The sequence below is a fragment of the Dermacentor albipictus genome, chromosome 6 (genome assembly GCF_038994185.2).
Source record: "Dermacentor albipictus isolate Rhodes 1998 colony chromosome 6, USDA_Dalb.pri_finalv2, whole genome shotgun sequence".
Lineage (NCBI taxonomy): Eukaryota > Metazoa > Arthropoda > Arachnida > Ixodida > Ixodidae > Dermacentor > Dermacentor albipictus.
This window is the reverse complement of record NC_091826.1, coordinates 2,032,851-2,048,671: the sequence shown is the minus strand read 5'-3', so window position 1 is coordinate 2,048,671 and position 15,821 is coordinate 2,032,851. Positions and strand designations below refer to the sequence as shown.

Here is a 15,821-nt window from a genome sequence, read left to right as displayed (position 1 = left end):
GTACAGTGAGCTTCGGAGACCAGTTGCGTAATTCTGAAAAATTCCATTCACTAATGTACCTTATTGCAGTATTCTCCTATAGGTCTAAGCTGCGGTTTAGGCGCAAAAGAGAGTTTTAGCTTGGCGTTTTTACGCTCCGCTCAGCAGCTGAGCAGAGCGGAAGGGCGAAGGCGCATGTGCCCCCCGCTTAGCCAGAAGCGGGCTAGCGGAGCGACAACACAAGCTGCCTGAGCGGAGCGTGCTATGCAGCGCGTTGGCTAGCGTTGGCGTCCGAAAGGATTGGACTGGATGCAAAAGCAAGCTCGCTGGCTATCACGTGGCGTACCCCAAGACGGCGCTTTATTTTCCACTGGAGAAAACGGACTGGCAGCGCATTACAAGCGCATTTCTAGGTACTTCAGGGACAAATAACTTATCTGTATTCGTTTTACTTTCTAAAAGTGATCAATGGGTGTTCTTATTTTCTTTCATTGCCCTGAATTTCGCCAGGGGCCGCTGCAGCCACAAAAGGTGTTTATCTTATGCGGATGACATTGTGTTGCTTGCTAACAAGCAAAGTGATTTGCAAGTCTGTCTAATATCTGTGGACAGGAAGGCCACAATTTAGGTTTTAAATTTAGTGTTAGAAAATCAGGCGTTATGGTATTCAATGAAAACAGAAAACAGGCAGTGGCAGTACAGGGCCAGGAAATACCTCGGGTAAAAGAATATAAAAACTTTGGCAGTACAGTGGTAGTACAGGGCCAGGAAATACCTCGGGTAAAAGAATGTAAATACTTTGGTATATGGATAAACGAGGGCAATAGATATATGGAAACACAGGAAAAAACAATAACATTAGAGGGAAAGAGAAATGCAGCCATAATGAAGCACAGAGCGCTATGGGGACAATACGTACGAGGTGCTCCGAGGTATGTGGAAAGGTGTAATGGTTGCAGGACTTACGTTTCGAAGCGCGGTTGTTTGCCTTATATCAGGGGCACAATCAGCGCTCGACGGGAACCAAAGGTCAGTGGGTCGCCTCGAATTAAGCGCTCACGCGAAGACTACAAATGAAGCTGTGCAGGGTGATATGGGCTGGTCTAGTTTTGAAGTGAGTGAATCTCACGATAAAGTTGATTATGAAGAACGACTGAGAAATACGGAAGAAAGCAAATGGGCTGGGAGAGTGTTCAGGTATCTGTACCGGAAAAACGTTGATTCACAGTGGAGGAAAAGAACTAGGAAGCTTACCAGCAAGTATGCGGCCTGTAGTGGGCAACACAGCAACAAAGACGGTCAAGCGGAAAGTCAGAGAGGCTGGAATAATTTCATGGGTGGCGGCAATGGAAAGGAAACCTGCCATGAGTAAATACTTAAGAGGAAAAAACGAAATAAGGAAAGAAACAATTTATGATAACTCAATGGGAAGCTCATTACTTTTCGAAGCAAGATCAGGATGCCTTAAAACAGCACCTATAAAGCGAAGTAGAAGGAAGAACAAGCATGTGGTTGCTGCGGTAAAACTAGGGAAATGATAGAGCATGTTTTATTAAAATGGGAAGAGATCTGCCCAGCAGTCGATTTAGGCACCACTATCCTCCCTGAAGCCCTTGGATTCAGCGAGATCAGGGGAAAAGTAAACATATCCGCAATAGAGAATAGTAAGAGGCGATTGAAAGATTGGTGGAAGTAGGTAAACTACAGAAAACGGAAACGTACAAAAGCAGAGTTTGAATATTGAATATATCTTTATTTTCAACAGATTGGAGGAGGCAGGGAAGAAAAGCTGGGAGTGCAGCTTGAAATTCACCCTGCCCCCTATGATCACAAGACATGGGCAGCGCGGAGCTGCCGCGTGTTTTTGACAATACAAAAATACAGTTTTGCAAGAATGCATGAGACGCACTAAATGATGTTTCACACATCACAGCAATATATATATATATATATATATATATATATATATATATATATATATATAATGTAATATAAATGTACACAAGAAGCTATGCAATCAACTAATCTGCACTCCTGAAATAGCTGACCGTGTAAACATCAATGTTAGTCCTGCTGATTAGGCCGAGAAAATTCTTATGAGATAAGGGCACATATATCAATTCCAGATTTCTTGTAAGCATTTAAAAGCCTTAATAAGTTCACCGTTCCTTGGTTTCTTTGGTAAGTTCACTGTTGGGGGTAAGAAAATTTGGTTGTGGGAGTTCACCGCGATTTTTTTTTCTTTCTTTTTAACCTAGTTAGGATATTAGACAGTATAATACCAAGAGCTTGGTGGCGCAACCCACAGCGCCGTTTCAGAGGGGACGCTGATAACATCCATCCATCCATCGTCACAATAGCGGGTCAGAAAATTTGGTTATGGGAATTCACCGTGCGTTCATTTTTTTCGTTTTTTAACCTAGGTAGGAGATTATTTATTATTTTTTTATTTACACAATACTGCACGCAGAAATGCTGCCCAAGCAAGAGAGGGTTTACAAAAGATGCTTTTTCAACATATTTTCAAATGAAACATCAGATGTGCATTCAACAGCACATTCCGTTAAATGATTCCATCCCTCGCTCGTAAGTGGTAAAAATTATTTTAGTGCGAGCAAAGTATGACTGGACTACTTTAGAACTAAAAGTACGCGACGACCTTCCTGCAGCATGGGTAATATATGTGGCATTCGCTAAACCTGTTTGATTATGAAACAACGAGTAAAAACAATTCAGCCTGGCGATTTTACGGCGCACGTGGAGCGGATCCAATGGAAGTTGGCCTGACATGCCAGAAACTGACGTCCTTTTGTAATCGGAGCAAATAAACCGTGCAGCCAGGAGCCGAATTCGTTCAAGTTTATCAATTTCCCTATTATTGGACGCGTCCCGCAATATGGAAGCATACTCTAGGATTGGGCATATGAGGGAACGATGAGCTTGCAGCTTGACAGATGAAGGTGACTTCTTTAGCTTTCTGCGTAGAAAGCAAAGGTATTTCAAGACTTTGTTGCATATGTTGTTAATATGGGTATCCCATGTGAGGTTACTGTTAATTTTTATGCCTAAGTATTTCACAGAGTTGATAGATTCAAGGTTGCGATTGCCAATGTGGTAAGTATAGAGTAGTGGTTTTCATGTCAGTGTTATTGTCATTGACACTGTTTTGGAAAAGTTTATTTGCTTTCATGTGTCGTCGCACCAGTCCGCGAGTTTACAAAGACTATTGTTAAGTGTATCCTCGCATGAAGAACTCCTGACAACAGAATAAATGACACAGTCATCAGCAAACAAATTCACCTTGACATTAGGATCCAAATTTTTAGCAGTATCACTTACATAGATAAGAAACAGCAGGAGTCCCAACACTGACCCCTGTGGTGCACCGGATAAGACAAGCAGACTATTACATTTCACACCATCGATTTCCACAAACTGAACACGATTCGGTAAATAAGCTTGAATCCAATGCACTATATTTTCTGGTAGTCCAAGTGATTTAAGAATTCCAATTAGGTTTGCATGTGGCACAAGGTCAAATGCCTTTGACAAGTCTGGAAATACTGCGTCAATATGCAGGCGGTCATCTATGGCACTGGCAAAGTCGTGTACAATAGATAACAATTGAGTTGATGTTGAAAACTTCCTACGAAAGCCATGCTGAAAATCAACAAAACAGTTATTCGTTTCCAAGTGATTAGATATGTGATTAGCGATAATATGCTCCAAGAGCTTACAGCATGTGCTTATGAGGGAAATAGGTCTGTAATTGTTAGGAATAACTTTATCACTTGATTTATAGACCGATATTAGCTTGGCCGTGAGCCAGTATTTTGGTACTGAGCTCTGTTTAAGGGATGCATTAAAAATAATATATAGGAATTCAGAAGTTAGTTCGGAGCAGCGTCGAAGAAATTTGGCACTGTAAGAGCTTGGTGGCGCAACCCACCCCTTTTCAGAGCGGACGCTCATAACACCCAGGGTGAGACGCCGCGTTCCGAGAGGTTGGACGTGCGACGCATCGGCTCCGTCGATTTTCGACTCGAACCGCTGACCAACACATGGTACACCGCAAATGTTGCTCTTATCCGACGCCGAACATCGCAAGGATCCTGCAGACACCGACCTGAGACAGGTGGACCAATTTTCAGCGCTCTTACGCCAATCTGAAGATCTCATCATGCCGCGCTTGAGCTGACCCTAACCAGGGCTCAGCTCGGCGCAGCCGGCGTCGGAAGTTATCCGCACATGGCGACGCAGAAGATCACCGGGTACGACCCGGCATCCATGAATTGGACCGAACTCGAACATAAGCACCAAGATGAGGACATCATGCCCACCGAAAGTGAGTTTCTTCAAGCACTTGTACGCCTGCGGCAACGCAAGCAACAAGCGAACATGGCTACGAAGGGCGGCGTCGGCGCGGCGTCGCCGACGTCGGGGACTTCCCTCTGCGCCACTGCTGCAAATGAAGACGGCTCGAAACTGGCGCCCGAAACAGACACCAAGACTCCGTTCCGAAGACCTAATCGTGGTGTCGAAGCCCCGAGGCACCCTGGACCTGAGAAGGGCCTTCAAGCATAGTGACGTGGGATCGGCGGTGACCCAAAACGTGAGTGAAGTGGCCGCCGGGGATCTCAATGTGTGGCCCGTATGGGAGCAGAAGGTTATCGTGTGTGGAACCCAGAGAACACCGGTAGCTGACAAGCTGATCAAAGAATTCGACCTGTAGGTAGGGGGACACTCCTATTCCTTCCGCGGTCATCTCAAGCTGAATGGAGAGGTATGCAAGGGGTTGATCAATGTCCGCGAGGATGAAACCTCCGCCTCTCTTAAGCCCAAGCTTTACTTGAGGGAGGGCGGAATCGCTTTTGTCCGAAAATTGGGAACTAACAACGTGGCAGTGGTAACCATTGAAGGCCGAAGACTCCCCCGTTATAATTATGAATGCGTCCCGGTCAGGGAGTATAAGACCATACCCGCGTGCTACAGATACGGCACGGTGGGTCACTGCCTGGATAACTGCCCCTACACAGAAGAAGGAAGATGCGGCTTCTGTGGCGAACAAGTCGGCTCCACAACAGACGGACTCGCAGAACATTAGTGCGCATCATCCTGCATGATCTGCGGAGGAGCCCGTTTCACTGGATCCGCAGAGTGTGTAGAAAAATTCCGGAAACTTAAGCGGCCGGAATCAATGACCCAAGCAAGAGGAGCGGCCACGGCGTGAATGGGGCAGCAATGGGGAGGACAATAACCACCCTACAAAAGAAGATAGGCAAGTCCGGACAAGCACCACTGGGACAGAAGACGCAGAAGACGCAAAATGCTGTACAGTTCGAGACCGGGTTGAAGCCGCCGACTTTCAAGGATTTCCCCCTCTTGGCAACTCTTCAAGAGAGGTGAGTAACTTGGTAGAGTCGCCTCTCATTCCTGCTCTCCCCCCTCCCAATCTTCCCCAATGGAACTCGAGATGCGGAAAGAGCTAGAAGCTCTCAGGAGACAAAACGCGCAGCTTGCTAGCAGAATTCATGCACTGGAAAATGCTAGGACGAACACTCCGATTCCGGGAGGACCCATGGGTGACAAGGGGGATTCGGCATCCGTGTGCTCTGGCAGCACCGTAACGTGGGCACGCGCGTCGCCTACTAACAGCCTAGAAGCCCGGGTTACCGCCTGGGAGCAGCAAATGAAGGCCTTAACAGGACAAGTGGCTCAACTCTCAAATCTAATCAGTGAGCCAGTCCAGTCTGCCATTCAACTGCAACCACAGCAAATAACTACAATAGTCGCGCAACAGGCGACTCAAAACATCAAAACATTGATCCAAACTAACCCAAGACTCTTTCACCGCACCGGTCCCACTAGAGAGGCCGGGCGTCCGAGCAAATTTCTTCGCGTAATGGAGGACGAGGAACATGAAGAATTTGCTTATTCACTGGATACCATACAGAGTGCCGGCACGGTTATTCATAGCCAGCCAGAGTCTACTAATGCTAATCATGGCGCAGGGATCTAGAAAAAGGCGAGATAAATCAAAACACGAACCACTGTCAATCGTACAGTGCAATTGTAGGGGCTTCAAGGATCCGACTAAGCGCGCTCGTTTTCGTCTCTACTTACAAACATTGCAATCTCTAGCAGCCATCATGGCTCCACAGGAACCAGGGTCCTCAGCTAAAATTTCAGGGTACAATATATTTCAGCGAGATCCATCTACTTGCATCCTTGTAACAAAGCGTACACCGCACAAGAGGTAGACCTCGACCTACAGACAACTTATTCGTACACCATGGTCACAGTGTTACCTCTGCGACGCTCTGAACCGCAAGTATATATCCTTAACATATATTGTCCGCCCAAGCTAAAACGAATCACTTTTGCAGACATCTTCACACGGGCACTGAAGATAGCGGGTCGGGACCCCTTACTTATTGTGGGCGACTTCAATGCTCCCAGTAAGGTGGGGGGTTACAAGGAGGAGGAGGTGCGTGCTAGGAAGCTAGCGGAGCTCATTTCCACGCTAGGCAATAACCCTTCAGATCGACCCAGCACAACCAACACGTGTTGGAAACTCCGTGACTCAGGACACTTGTCCCGATCTCACGCTTTCCAAACATATACAACACGTTGAGTCGTACAACACCGAAGACACGCTAGGAAGCGATCACTGCATCCTTAACACTTTAATTCATACCCGACCCCTAAAAAGGCCAATAACTCAGGTGAAATCGCCAGACTGGACTGCTTTCCGTAAGTCCTTACCGCAGACCAGTCTTCTCAAAGAAGGGTAGAGCTCGTGGGCTCAAAATCTCATGACAGCGCTCAAGAAACATGTGACATGCATACAGATTGCGGAGGTCTGTCCAGCGGTGGATAATCATTTACTCCATCTCTGGGAAATTCGCCGCAGTCTCACGAAAAGATGGAAACGGCAAAAACACAACAAAAGACTGAAAAGACGTGTAACAGACCTGACTCAGCAGGCTGCCGGGTATGCCTCTCAATTAGCTGATTCCTACTGGGTTGATCGCTGCAACACGGCAGCCCGACAGATGTCAGGGAAGAATATATGGAAGCTCTTCCGCAGCTTGATTGATCTCGCTCAATCGCGAGGAGAAACACAGAAACACTTACAACGTGCTTGACACAATTTCCAGGGCACAACAACACAACTGGCAGAGACTTTAAGGGAAAAGTATCTCTGCACCAAACACGACCCTCGAGGTCAGGAATATCTCTATGCAGGCAGAGATAATCCAGAGATGGATCAGTCGTTCAAACTTTACGACCTCAAGGCAGCCTTAGCCAAAATGAAGAGAGGCACTGCGCCCGGTCGGAACAAGGTCACAGAGAAACTGCTGGCCAACCTGCCAGATCGCGCGTATGAAGCCCTTTTTGACTACATTTCATTTAATTTCATTTTATAACCTTAAAGGCTCCAATAAATGGAGCGTTACATAAGGGGTGGCAAGAATTAAAATACATAGTCACAATAACAGGAAGTTTTTTATATTTTCGATGAACTTGGATGGGCACATAATGACAGCAATGTCGTTAGAAAGGCCGTTCCAGTCTGCAGCTGTGCGAAGAAAAAAAGAATTTGAAAACGTGACAGTGCGTGAGCGTGGACGGGCAACCTGTAGCTGATGGCTGGTGCGGTGAGATATACGTGTAGGAGGAAGGATATAAGGTGCGATGCGCATAGGGCTATGAAAGAATTTGTGAAATAAAGATAGGCTGGCAATGCGACGACGGAGCGATAAGGGGGATAATGCGGATGCAGTTTTTAAGGCGGAAACGCTGATGTCAAAGGAATATGACGAGTGGATGAAACGAGCGGCGTGATTTTGCACAGATTCAAGATCAATAATTAGGTATGCCTGATGAGGATTCCAAATAGGCGATGCATATTCTAGTTTTGACCTGACAAATGATTTGTAGGCTAACAATTTTATATGTTGAGGAGCATGATGCAGATGGAGTTTTAGAAATCTCAACGTCCTGTTGGCGGATGATATTAGGTTAGTAACATGAGGATTCCAGGAAAGATCACTCGAAAGTGTTACTCCTAAATACTTGTATGAATGAACTAGTTCTACCGGAACTTCAGATATTACATAAGGAAATAGGAGAGAATTACGGCGACGGTGAATGGACAAATACTTACACTTACGCGGGTTAAGTTTCATTAGCCACTCGTTACACCAGTCCTGGACTGCATTAAGATTCCTTTGAAGAGAAGATTGGTCAGCGGTGGAAGTAATAACACGATATATCACACAGTCATCCGCGAACATACGTATGCTAGATGTTACGTTTAATGGTAAATCATTTATGCATATTAGGAAAAGTAGCGGGCCGAGCACGGATCCTTGTGGGACGCCTGATGTTACAGAGACTGAATTAGAATTCCTATTATTAATGGTGACGAATTGTGAACGATTAGTCAAGAATTCTTCAATCCACTTCAGTATATTAGGGTCAAAATTTAAGCGGGAAAGCTTTATAAGAAGGCGTTTATGGGGCACTTTGTCAAAGGCTTTAGCAAAATCTAAAAATATTACTTCAGACTGAAGATTACAATCAAGGTTAGAGTGCAGATCGTGTAAGAAAGCGGCAAGCTGAGTCTCGCAGGAGTAACCACGGCGAAACTCGTGCTGGGCAGGATTGAAAAAGTTATTCGAGTCGAGAAATGCCATGATGTGAGTATAGATAACGTGTTCCATGATTTTGCAGGGAATACTAGTTAGAGAAATGGGACGGTAATTTAGAGGTGAGTTCTTGTTACCTGATTTGTGGACTGGAACGACGTTCCCTTGATTCCATTCTTTGGGCAGTTGGCCTGTGAGGAGTGACTGAGTGAATAACATGCACAACAGAGATGAACATGTATCTTTAGTGTTCTGCAGAACCTTAGCGCTGATGTTGTCAATTCCAGCAGAGGATGAAAGCTTTAAGTTTTCAATTAGGGACAAAATCCCTTATGAAGAAAATACAAGTGAAGGCATTGTCTCCTGAATAATTGCGGGGTTTGGAGAAATAACCGGATCGGTTTCATTAGTAAACGCGGATGAAAAAGCTGCGTTAAAAATGTTGGCGCATTCGGATTCACAGATAGTTTCACCTGATGCATCGGTGAGGGAAATTGTGCGTGTATTCTGGGGATTAATGACTTGCCAGAACCTACGGGGGTTAGTAGACAACATGTTTGGCAGGTCATAATGAAAGAAAGAGTGCTTGGCTTCTCGCACATCTTGTAGGTAAATTTTTTTCAGCTGCATAATACTTGTCCCAAGCGTTCTGACTAGGCCGCAACTTGGCTGAACGAAAAAGACGCTTCTTTTTGTTTTCAAGGCGTTTGAGTGTGTTTGTGAACCAAGGGTTTAGGGGGTTAGTTCTTATATTTATGCTCGGAATAAACCTGTCAGCCAAGCCTTCAATTCTTATCTTAAACAAGTGCCAGTTATTGTGGATAGTTCTTTGATTAAAGTCAGACTGAAAACGGGGTAAGAATGTGCGAAGTTCATTATTTATGGCAGTATAGTTTCCTTTATCATAAAGCCGGATGGTACGTTTGCTAGTGGTCCGTGAAAATGGTTTAATCGTGAAGTCGGCTTGTATGACTTGGTGATCGCTGACGCCTGGTAGATGCGTGATGGAATGAACGTATTCCGGATTATCCGTTAATATTAGGTCTAGAATGTTAGCGCAGTCCTCAGTTACACGGGTTGGCTCCGATATAATTTGAAGAAGATTAAAATTAAGGCAAACATCAAGAAATTCGTTAGCATCTCTGTTACCTGTGGTAGTTAGATTATGCCAATCAATACTCGGGAAATTGAAGTCTCCAAATAAGTGTACAGGTGTTTGAATGCTTCGTTTTAATTTCATTTATTGCATTATTCAGTTTTGTGGGGAAATCCGGACTGTTCGAAGGCCTGTAGCAAACGCCAATCAAAACGGACTGAGGTGAAGCGTGACATAAGACTCATAACATTTCTGTCTGATGAAATATTAATGGTTGTACATGATAGTTCATTGTCTGGTTGCAATCAGTACTCCCCCTCCCCTCCTGTCTGGGCTATCCTTGCGGAAGACACGGAAATTAGGCAAGTCGGCAAGGACTTCACTATCACAGATGTCGCTGGTTAGCCACGTTTCCGTCAAGATTAGTAGGTTGCTGGCGGAAGATGAGACGATATTTGAAATAATGTCGCGTTTTGAAATGAAGCTGCGCACGTTAGAAAAAATAGCTGACAATGAAAGTGCTTGTTGTTGAACATGCTTAGAATGGCCTGTCGATTGACGGTGAGATGATTGCTATTTCACTTCTTTTACTGTTTGTGAAGCTTCATCGAATGTATAGCGTTTCGGACCGATGTGCAAAGTTTTGAAGCGCAGGGAGAACTTATCGGATACCGATCTGGCATAGGATACAAGATTTTTGCGAGTGTTACGGACAGAAGCGGAAAAGTCTTCGCCAATGCTGTAGTTCGTGCCTTTAAGTTTATAACCACATGATAGAATGCGTTCTTTAGTTTTGGACGATGTGAATTTTACTATGATAGGCCTGGTACGATTAGGTGAGTGACGCCCGAGACGGTGAGCACGCTCTATTAAATGAGGGTCGATGTCAAAGCCTAGTTGTTGAGAGCAATGGCGAATGACAGTTTGTTCTGAGTCTGCAAAGGTTTCAGCGGGGTTAGTGTCCGAAACATTTTAAAAAATGAGATTGTTACGACGGGAGTGATTTTCTGCGTCGTCCACTCGTGCTTCCAGTTTGTCGACCTTGCAGGTAAGTTCGGTTGTTAAAGTTTTCAGGGTGTCTATTTCAGAGTGGAGAGCAGAAAGGGTAGTGTAGTGGGATTGTAAATCAGACAATAACGCGGTTTGCCCGGCAGTTAGTTTCTGGAGCTCGGCAAGTACGGTGTCGAAACGGTCGGGGCCTGGGTTAGTTTCTACGTCACCCGACAATAGCAAGAGAATACGAATAACATGCGAACATTCGGCAACAATACAGGCACAGCACTGAGGGCTCGGTAGCTGCATCAGGAAAAGGTTAGTACTTTTTTTACCGAACAGAGAAAATTTATTACCAACCTGCATCATGAAAAGCAGCGGATTAGTAGACTGCACTGTCGCGCAGCTACCGGGCCCACAGAGCGGTGGCGATGAGCGCACGGGTTTTGTAGCAGCAGCGGATGATGTTCCTGGCGATGGGGTTGTCCATTGATCCGAGATGCGGTAGACTGATGGCAGTGATGGCACATGCAGCACTGATGACGTTGCGGGTTGATCCAAGATGTGTTGATTGTGGTAGGGCAGGTTCACGTACGGAAGGCACAGATCCACGGGAGGCAGACGGTGGAACGGTTAGAAGTAGGCGGACGGCGAGAGCAAACACCTGCATCATGAAAAGCAGCGGATTAGTATACTGCAATGTCGCGCAGCTACCGGGCCCACACGGTAGCTGCGCTTTTCGATTAATTCCATATGGAAAGGGGAGACTCGCATATCCCTCGATGGGAAAACATCCCGTGTCACTTTCATTCCTAAAGCAGGAAAGGAAATTAACACGGACAACCTGAGACCTATCTCGCTCACATCGTGTGTAGGCAAACTAATGGAGACGATGGGGCGAGATAGGCTCTCAGAATATTTGGAAAAGCGTAACACTTTTGCAGACACCATGTTCAGCTTTCGCCCACACAAATTGGCACAAGACATTATTACAACTGAATCACGACATACTACAGCCAACGGAACACCCTCACAACGACAAAGTTGTCCTGGCCTTTTAAAGCCGCGTTTACATGAATGCGACAGTATCGCATCGCATCGCATTTCTAGCGCATCGCATTCATGTAAGCAGCGGTAATGCGCTAGGAAGGCGCATCGCATTAATGCGCCACGCGAGAGGTAGATTTATGGGCGCGAGTCGACTCTCGCGGAGCATGTAAACGCAGGATCGTTGCATTAGGAATTATGGGAAGGAATTAGCTGCTGGACTGCCGCGCTGGTGAAGCTGCCAGACAGCAGCGCCCAAAGCAGAAGCAAAATGGCGTCCCCCACAGCAACTTCGCTCGCACGCAGCGTGCTCTACGCGAAATTATTTCTCGGCACTCAGCCACCAACGTGCACTCGGCCCACTACCGGAAACCAGTAAGTCGGTTGCACTTCCCTGATATGACTCTGTGTGGCACTACGTTCTCGCGTGAGTTAATGCGCTACATGTAAACGGCTTCGCGTCGCCTTTCCCAAATGCGCTTGGAAATTCGATGCGCCACTGTTGCATTCATGTAAACGGGGCTATAGATCTAAAGGCAGCTTTCGACAACGTTAAACACAACACTATCTTAGCACACCTCAGTGAGACCCACTGTGGCAAAAACACATTTAATTATATCAAGGATTTTTGACGGATCGAGCCGCACTCGTCGGAATCCAATACACTGAATATGGACCCTACGAAATGGGTACTAGGGGGACTTCACAAGGCGCTGTGCTTTCCCCTCTGCTATTTAACCTTGATATGGTGCATCTCCCAGCCCACCTAAACCGTATTGAAGGCGTGCGGTACACGCTATACGCCGATGATATCGCCATCTGGGCCACAGAGGGGAACGTAGGGCATATGGAGGAAAACCTGCAAGCAGCCGCTGTTAGGGTTGGCGTCTGACACCACATGTTGGAAGGAATTTCAACCGACCATCTCACCCTGCCTCGTCAAAATGAGGTGTGACTTCGCCTGCTATTGTGGGCGTCCTGGTACACGTGCAGAAAGAACTTTCACCCGACCTTTTACCAGGCCTCCTAGAAATGAAGCGTGGCTTTCTAATACACCATGACCGTTTGAGTATCTGCCTTTCTGCCGGAAGCCTCGCAGTGTACAGGCCTCTTTTGTGTGTGTACGTGTGTGTGGGTGTGCGAGTTTAGAGAGACCTTTTCTCGAATTGGACCTAGAGGAGAACTTCCACGAACCCGCAACGCGCAGAAGAGGCGGTCAGGCGTCTACAATTCCAGGAGGCGGGACGACTTCTTCCTTTCAGCAGGCTCGGTATAACCAGAGGAGGAGGGGCCCTCTTTCTGCGCCGGTCACGTGACGTCGACGGAAGCAAGATCCCGCTCACGGTTGTAGAGAGCCTATTTAAGGGGCTCCGAAATGTACTTTTGCCACTTCATGCTCTTCTCATTTTCTTTCATCTACCTTTCAATAAACCGTCTAAGTTTCGCACTAGAAATCGTCTCGCCCTTGCTTGGTCACCAAGGTCTACCGGACTCCTGCAGCCCGCCGACAACGCCACGCTCCCAATAATTAACGTCGGTCGAGCTTCGTTAGGCAGTCGCCGCTACTTCTCGGTAGCAGTACGATACGCTAACCTGGAGTACGCAACGCCGCCCACGTAGTGGATCGCTACGCAGAGCGCTGTGGACTCCAGTGTGCACCAAACAAATCACAATTTGTGCACCTTAGACCAACACCTAAGGACACTACACAAGTACGTCTCTCTTTGGCTAGTGCCCCATACATGCGGCCAAGGAGCTCCGAATTCTCGGACTCTTTATCCGCAATCAAAGAGTGGACACAACACTAGAAAAGCTCCGTAAGGTTGCGGACCAAGTGGGCCGAATGGTCCGGCGTGTCTCGAACAAGAGGGGGATTACGAAGCAGGGACGCTGTGCGGCTAGCTCATGCTTTCGTAACCAGCCGAATTGTATATTCGGTCCCCTATCTCCATCTGCGGAAACATGATGAAGCTAAACTCGAGGTCATCCTCCGCAAAGTGATGAAGAGGCCCCTTGGCCTCCCTGTCGCAACTTCGAACTCGAGACTTCTCGCTTTGGGAGTAGTGCACAACTTTCAGGACCTCAAGGAAGCCCACCTTACGAGGCAATACACACGTCTAGCTCATACGAAGTCGGGACGGCATTTGCTGGACCGGTTCCACTTGTAATACAGCTTTCACATTCAGGAGTGGGTCGGAGTGCCCGAACTCTGGAGGCGCGCCATCAGAGTTCGACCCCTCCCCATAAAGATGGATAGGGGAGACCACAGAGGGCGGACGCCTTGCAACGCAACTATGGCAATAAACGCAGAGTCTTCTACGTGGATGTGGCCGGTCCATGCCGCGGGGGGGTTGTATACGGCAGCGGTCATCCACGAGGAAAAGCAAGTAGATGGGCTCACTTTCAAAGCTTCGGGCTCAACGCAAGCAGAAGAAGTAGCTATTGCCCTAGCTGCCTCTGACCCCCGGTCTCAATATATCATAACCGACTCGCGCGGGGCTTGTCGAAATTATGAAGCTGGTTGGGTCACCCCACTAGCGGAACGAATATTGGAGAACTATAGTAACGGGAGAATTGATCCTACCCCCATTGCCCGGTCTAGACTCCGAGCCACCAGGGCCTAGCATGGAATAGAGCCGCCAACACGGCGGCCCGAGCACTCATCTACCGCGCGTCCCAGTTAGATCATTAGTACCTGGAATCCGAAGGCAGCTAGCTCTCTTGTTACATTGAAAGATATCACGACTTTTCACAAAGATAGGCATCGCCAATACCCAACTCCTGTAAAAGGGGCTTGGCAAGGCTAATGAAGGAATCTTGATCCGACTTTTCAGTAACAATTTATTGTGCCCGGCGATCTCGAAACATTTCGATTGTTCCTTCACCGGGAAGTGCCATTACTGTGGGGAAGTGTGTGACACCTACCACATGGCTTGGGCTTGTCAGCTAAATTCAGCTCTTTCCCTCAACCCTAACCCAACCCGAAAGGAGTGGTAGGCGACGCTGCTCGGTTGCTCGGCCCTTCAGGGCCAGAAGGCCTTGGTTCAGATGGCTAAGCTGGCGGCTCGTGCCAAGGGAGTCCCAGAATAGGGACTCCACCCATTGCGGAGCCTTTCAAGGGCCCCACCTCTCTTTTTGTTTTCAATAAAGGCTTTCAAGCAAGCAAGCATAACATCCATTCCGCTCCACTACGCTAAACATATAACTAAAACGTGCAAATCGCCGGCTGCTCCGCTGTGACTTAGCGGGGCAACTCAGTGCGGAGAGTACTGTGAAGACGCTCAACGAAAACACTCTAATGAAACATACTCGATGATCGTAACAGCGTGGGTGCCGTTCTGCTACGATAGAAGTTGTGCTGTTATACATTGAGAAGCTTTTGAACTGTTCACTGTAGATTACATTGCGTGACTACTTGGTTCGGTGGACGTGCTTTCCACCCATGGATAAAATAGTTTCGGTTAGTAATAACAGCATACCTTACAGTGCAAATTACACTTGTCCAGCAAGGCAACTGTTTACTAACTGCGCGAACGTCCGAAGCAGTGGTAGATGCTGGATTATAGATATATTTGTTCTATATAGAGCATGGCCCAACCATGCGACATCAACGTTTATAGATCAATAAACGTTGTGCGGCTTGACCATGCGAGGTCGTATTTAGGCGTTAGCCCGTTCTTTCTTTTTTTTTGAGAAAGAGGAGGATAACAGCATTTCATTTTTTTTTTCCGGTTGTGTTCGTCCAGTTCTCCACGACGCACTCACCCGTATTACGGAAATATTGTCCTTCAAGATAGCCGTCGCATTATTTTTATGCGATTCTTCTCGTATATTACGGCTTTACTGGCCGAAAAAAGGCAATGCCGAAGCACATAGCTTACATGTATGTATCCTGCTGGTTCATCAACCGTAGTGATCGCTGTGTTGAGCACCGCCATCTGCCTCGTGCAGGAAGGTTACCGTAGAAATATAGTGATTTCAAGTCTACTAGACTTGAAACACGCGAGAACGATGCCTGGTGTATCACTAATATTTTATAGCGTCTGGCACTT

At 46.9% G+C, this 15,821-nt stretch overlaps 1 long non-coding RNA gene across 1 annotated transcript in view; it reads right to left on the bottom strand.

The window, feature by feature from the left end:
- Window positions 1-11,106: 11,106 nt before the first annotated feature.
- LOC135917046 (uncharacterized) overlaps window positions 11,107-15,821 on the bottom strand; it is a 171,483-nt gene continuing 166,768 nt past the window's right edge. The window contains exon 5 of the long non-coding RNA XR_010569162.2: window positions 11,107-11,386. This is a non-coding gene — a long non-coding RNA (uncharacterized lncRNA). The remainder of the gene's footprint in view (window positions 11,387-15,821) is intronic.